Here is a 6,299-nt window from a genome sequence, read left to right as displayed (position 1 = left end):
CTTTATACTTTCAAAACGTTTAAAGTAATATACGCTATATGAAACCAGTTGAATAAAGCGGGGAAATCTATTTTGTTTCTCTAATAAAGTTACGAAAATGTTGTTAATTACACATCTGAAGTCGTTGGGTTTAAAAAGATATTAAATTATAATTATTTACCTTCCTGCAAGGAAAGTAATGCCTCTCTTTGAATATTTATGATCACGTGACGATAACGCAAACGGTAAACAACATGGCATCGAGAAAACGTGGTCGACCTTTTGGATGCCAGTTTACTTTGTCGGAAAGAAAAGAGAGAAAAAGACTATCAGAAAGAGAAAGAAAAAATGTATATAGGAGAACATTATGAGCGATGGACTACCTTAAAGGAACAGTTAAACTTTGCATACAACTTTGAATTAGCAGGTTTTTTGCTTGACAGGTATGTATATTTCATTCTGCTGGTGTGTATATTTCATTCTGCAATTGTGCAAGTTAGAAAACGTAAAAAACAAAAACACAGAACGTTAATGATAATAATTCATAAGTTAATTCATTTAGAGGTATTCATTAGCGTTTTGTTGTCTTAGATGCTTTATTTATCGAAATGCACGTTGCCTTTTCGACTTGACATCATATGGGGCCACGTGCGGGGTTTTTTTTGTAATAGGTTACTTCTCTTACACGTATACCCAGATATTTGATAATGAGTTATATCGTCCGCTTACAAATCTGAGGTTATAATAATGCAGACATTAGTATTTGATTTACACTTGCTTGTGATTTATCTTTGCATTTTAAACTTTTGGAAAATTAATTTAAATAAAATCAATAATCCGAAATTTTAGATAGTTATCTAAAAATTATTTAGATGTTACAATATAAAAGGTTATCCAAGATTCGGATCATTCCTCTGACCCTAACCTCTGCTTTTATATTATGACCTGTGCGGGGGAGATCCGAGATTCCTCTGACCCTAACCCCCGCTTTTATATTATGACTTGAGCGGGGGAGAGACTCTCTCCCCCGCACAATTCATAATATAAAAGTGGGAGTTAGAGTCGGAGGAATCTCGGATCTCTCCTGCACAATTCATAATATAAAAGCGGGGGTTAGAGTCAGAGGAATCTCGGATTATATATATAAGGGTGTTTGCTGCAATAATGTAGCCCTCTCCCTTTTTTTGAGCCTCTTCACAAAATATCAGATAAAATAATCGGAGAGGGCTACATTACTGCAGTTAATAAGGGTGTTACTGTCATCAAAATTCATTAAACTCTGAAACAGCAAAATCGATACATGGATAGTCAATAGTATATCACTATGTTTAGATCATAATAAATCCATTCAGATTCATAAGTCAGTATTTAATATAATTTAATTAATAATAAGTCAGTATTCAATAATTTAATAACTGACAACTGTCCAAGATATTTATCTTTATATCTGAAATATTCTCTTGCAATCATATGACATAACTCTAAGTAGTAGTATGTGTAAGTAGGATCTTCCATGAATTGTTATCCAGGTTCAATTACGGGTGTACAGGCTAGGGATTTACCCCGGGTTTTATTCCATACACCCTAAGGCCGAAGGGTGTATGGAATACAGCCCAGGGTATAAAGTCTGGTACACTCTTGATTGCACCTGGATAATGAATTTATTTCCTCTTTTTCCCCCAGAAATTCTTTAAGTAAACAAGTCCAATCAACTGTGTCTCATTCAACTTATTGATAAGATTTACTGCATTATACATGTATAGTACTATACTTTAAATGTATTGTATAGAGTTTGAGAGCAACATGGGTTTTGTTGGACTGACAAAACGCATTATGCCCAAGAACTCTGTCAATAAATGTTTAGTTAGTATTCCTTTCATTAAAAAATATTTTATTTTTCTGTACATACATGTATTTTGTACTATATTCTGTGATGTAACATAAGGTCTGTCACTGTTAACACCAACAAATGAAAATGAGATTAAGCCCTGCCCATTCTGTGATGTAAGCAGTCCAACATCTCATCGACCAGTCCAACATCTCTCCGAGTGGTCCAACATCTCACTCAGTGGTCCAACATCAATTTTTTTAAGCCCACTCAGCAAAACATTAAAAATGTTAAGACTTTCGTAAAGATTTGTATAGGAACAATTTTTAAAGGTATAACAAAATATAACCCATTTTGATGTTATGTCATTTGCTTTTTATCATGGAGAAACTCTGCATTTTGATGTCATGTGATTTACCCCCAGCTCAAACCGCCTGGGTGCACGGAAATTTACACCTGACTTAATCTGCAACCAATTAAAACTCTTGTTCAGGCTACATTGAAAGTAAATTTATTATAATATATATTTATTTATTTTTCTCTACGTCTAGGGATACAAGATAATAATTGTAATTAGTATGTTGAAAAAAATTTCCAGATACGAGGAAACCCAAGTCTCAACTGCTAGAGTACAGGTACTCGCTTCCACTCCTGTTCGGGCAGGTGCAGTAAGCCATTTACCTGCAGTAATGGGGAAAGATTTGCAAAGGGTTATATCAGACATTTCTGCTGAAGAATCATCGAACGCAGCTACTGACCCGTAAGTGAAAAAAAAAATCAAATAAATATTTTTGCAATAATAAACAAGCAGATTTTTAAATTGTGTCACATAGATGCTTTTTTGCCAAAATAACTTTAAAGTACCAACTTGTATATACATGTACTTTATATTCAAGAGGAGTGTCAGATATGGAAGAAATGGAGTCGGGTCCCTCAATCAGGTATGGAACTGACACTTTTTTTTTACTTGCAGAATATAGTTTTTATAATGCAGAATATAGTTATTATAAACTTTTCCATTGTCTGTCATTGTTAAGTGTTGTCATTGTTATAAACTTTTCACTTTTTCATCTTTTTGTCAAGAACCTGACTGAGCCAATTTCAACCACACTTGCCACAAAATCCTTAGCTAGAAGGGATTCAATTTTGCTCAATTAAAGGGCCGCACCCTCTTTCAAGGGGAGATAATTATAAATCAGTGAAATATTACTTACATCTTTCAAAAATCTTCAATCTCAAGCATCACTGGACCAGGAAAGATGGAATTCACGTGCAATCATCTTCAGGAATTGTTCATTTAAATTTGTTCAAATCATGATCACCCCTGCTGGTAGAGTGGGGCCACAGTTGACTATCCAATTTTATCATAGGAATAATAAATAGGAAAAATATTTATAAATCAAAGCGTAGATTGGTCATATTTATATGGAAGCATCCTCAGGTGGTGTAGATTCAAGTTTTTTCAAAACATGAACCCCAGGGGTAGAATGTGGCCACAATGGCCGGTCAGAGTTTAACATCAAAATATAGGAACCAAAACGTGTTTAAAAATCTTCTTCTCAAGAACAAAAAAAGCCATGCTTTGTTGTATTTATATGGAAGGATCCTTAGATAATGTAGATTCAAGTTTTCTTTTTTTAAATTACAACCCTTCCCCCTTACTACTTATGCCTTTTTCGGGGTAGGTTGGGACAACTTGTGCATTGAAGCTTTTACGGTAATTGTAAACTGGTTTTTGCTTTTTCTTGCCACACTACACAGGTGTTAAAATTTCTTAAGTAATTTGTAGTAAATTCTGGTATACAAAGTAGATGAATTTAAGTAAAACCAATTGAAAAATTTTTACAGAAAGAAATTCAGAGGATCAAAGTATACCGGTACATCATCCTTCCACAACCCCTTGGAGTGAGTATAAATTTAAATATGATTAAAGACTGAGCTAATTCACCTTAGTTGAAATTGACTTGTGTAATATATTATTTAGTTAATGATGAATTAAATATCTTATTTAGGTTGAGTATTGATATAACAGAGGAATCTGATACTGTCGAAGGAAGTGATGATGAAACGTATTATCCAAGTTTCAACATATCAGTTGGATAATTGATTTTTTAAACATTTTTTTTTTGTTCTAAATTACAGAAAAACATGAATATTGTATATATTATAACAAAATGCTATTGAATTTAAAGACCACGAGATGTGGCAGGCATTGAGGAATGCTCATGTGAAGAGGAAGTATTTCCAAATGAAGAGGAACAAGAAGAGGAAGCTGAAGAGGAAGAAGCAGATATTGGTCCTTCAGTATGCAGGGTTTTATGTCCTGAAGAGTTTGGTCATCTCCTGGAAAACAAAACAGCCCTTGTGTATGTTAACCAACTTACAGCTCTTGCTAAGAAGAGAGTTGACCCACTGTGCAAAGTCAAGGGATGTGGTGGAGTCCTCAATATTGACATAAAGCATGTTGCATCTGCTGTCTATCTTAAATGGGTAAGATTTGTATGAAATAAATTAAAAATTATAGTATACAAAATTTCATAGCTTACACTTTTATCATTTTTTATATTCAAAGGATATATATTGAGTGTTCTTGGTTTTAGGTATGTCAAAACTCTCATATCGCAGAGACTTGGTGCTCTCAGCCTGTTCTAAATCGGGGTCTACATGGTGGAGACTTGCTTATTTCCTCAGCCATTTTATTTTCTGGTAATAATTTCAACAAAGTTCAACTATTTGCCAAGTTCCTGCAGATGGGTTTTCCAAGCCAGCCCTCCTTCACTAGGCTGCAGAGGAGATACTTGGTACCAGCTGTAGACGAACTGTGGAGGAAACACAGACAGAATTGGCTACAGAGATGGAAGACAAAGATCTTATACTTCTTGGTAATGGCATAAATTTCAATTGTAATACATTTCATGCATTATTGCAATTTTATTATTCACTTCAGAGTAGGTGTTTGGTATAAAATCTAATGTTCTATGCTTTATAGGAGACAGGAGAATAGATAGCCCATGGTATAATGCACAGTACTGCACTTATACTTTCATGGAGAATGACACCAAGAAAATTCTCTCAGTAAAAGCAGTTGACAAAAGAGAAACAGAGAGAAAGAGCGCAAACCTTGAGAAAGAAGGATTTATAAGGGGAATGCAAGATGTCCAAGACAGAGGGTTACAAGTCAAAGAGGTCGTTACTGATGCTCACCTCCAGATAGGTGCCATGATGAGTGAGTTTTCACTTTCATTTTTTTATAGAATAAAAAATATATATAACCTCTAAAGTCTTAAAATTAAGCTATGTTTTACTTGTTTTCTTTGATTTTATGACTTACGTGTGTACAGTACAAATGTGTTCAATAAACTCTAAATGTATTCATTTTCTTATAGAAAAGGACTACAAAGACATTAAACATAGCCACGATATATGGCACGCTGCTATGAACCTTGGCAAAAAGCTTATTGCAGTACGTTACAAAAATTGATTTTTTTTAATCAATATATAACTTGCAAAAATTTGTCATTTTCACATTGTTGCATTTATGGCAAAGAAATGTTTAGACATTTAACTCTTTCATCCCTATATATATTTCTATGTAAAATACCATTGAACACTGAATATCTGGAAAAAGTTGTGAAATAATAACAAAAAATTTTTATACGTCAATATCTTTTTCCTTTTTAGAGTAAGATATATAAAACTATATACATTTACAAAGGGAAAATTCTAAATTTTAATGTTTTGGGGGTTTTCGCTTTGAAAAGTAAGTTTTTACCTGTGTTTCACAGGTGAGAAACAGGTAAATTTGTAATTTTCTTTAATTTTGAATAAAAACTACTATTTTATTAACTTCTGATTTTATAAACATGTGTAAAACAGAGTACAGAAATCAATTTTAACAACAGGGACAGAAAGTTTGACTGTAAACAGGTGTAAATTACCAGTTAGTGACCACAGGTAAACCCGGTACACATTAATGTAGCTATACTAAAGCTACATAAGATTGTCATGAACATTTACATTTCATTCCTTTGAAAAAAATCTCAAAAGTAACCTGATTTTGTCATTACCATACCATTTTAATTACTTTAAGGAAGGCAGATGCATATATGTAAGATTAGAATGAATTAAGATCCATCAAATTTAATTGATTTACCTGTATTTCCCAGGTGAAAACCATATACCTTTATTTGATTGGATTTCATTGTCCGTTAGTTTCAAAAAAGAAAATATCGGACTCAAAAATGATAAACAAGTCAATTTTAATGACCTGATTTGAAAACAAATGAAATGTCAGATTGAGTCTTGACAGTATACCTGCTTACAACTAATTACAGGTGAGTATATAGTTAAATTATTGGTAATCATGGTAATGTACCTTTTGATATTGTACGCTAGCTGCTAAATCTTATTCAGCATAAATATAGCTGTAAAAGAGAAATAAAATAAACATAGATATTACAAGTTTTTATTCATAATTAATCAACACAACATG

General features: G+C 33.0%; 2 pseudogenes; both read left to right on the top strand.

The window, feature by feature from the left end:
* The first annotated feature begins 233 nt into the window (after positions 1-233).
* On the top strand, positions 234-4,684 carry LOC134238961 (uncharacterized; annotated as a pseudogene).
* Positions 4,685-4,808: 124 nt separating this feature from the next.
* LOC134238954 (uncharacterized) overlaps positions 4,809-6,299 on the top strand; it is a 12,773-nt pseudogene continuing 11,282 nt past the window's right edge.

Source organism: Saccostrea cucullata, unplaced genomic scaffold (genome assembly GCF_032062105.1).
Source record: "Saccostrea cucullata isolate Sc308-1 unplaced genomic scaffold, CSIRO_AGI_Scuc_v1 ctg4683, whole genome shotgun sequence".
NCBI classification, from domain to species: Eukaryota; Metazoa; Mollusca; class Bivalvia; order Ostreida; family Ostreidae; genus Saccostrea; species Saccostrea cuccullata.
The sequence above is the reverse complement of the archived record's forward strand: the minus strand, read 5'-3'. Positions and strand labels throughout refer to the sequence as shown.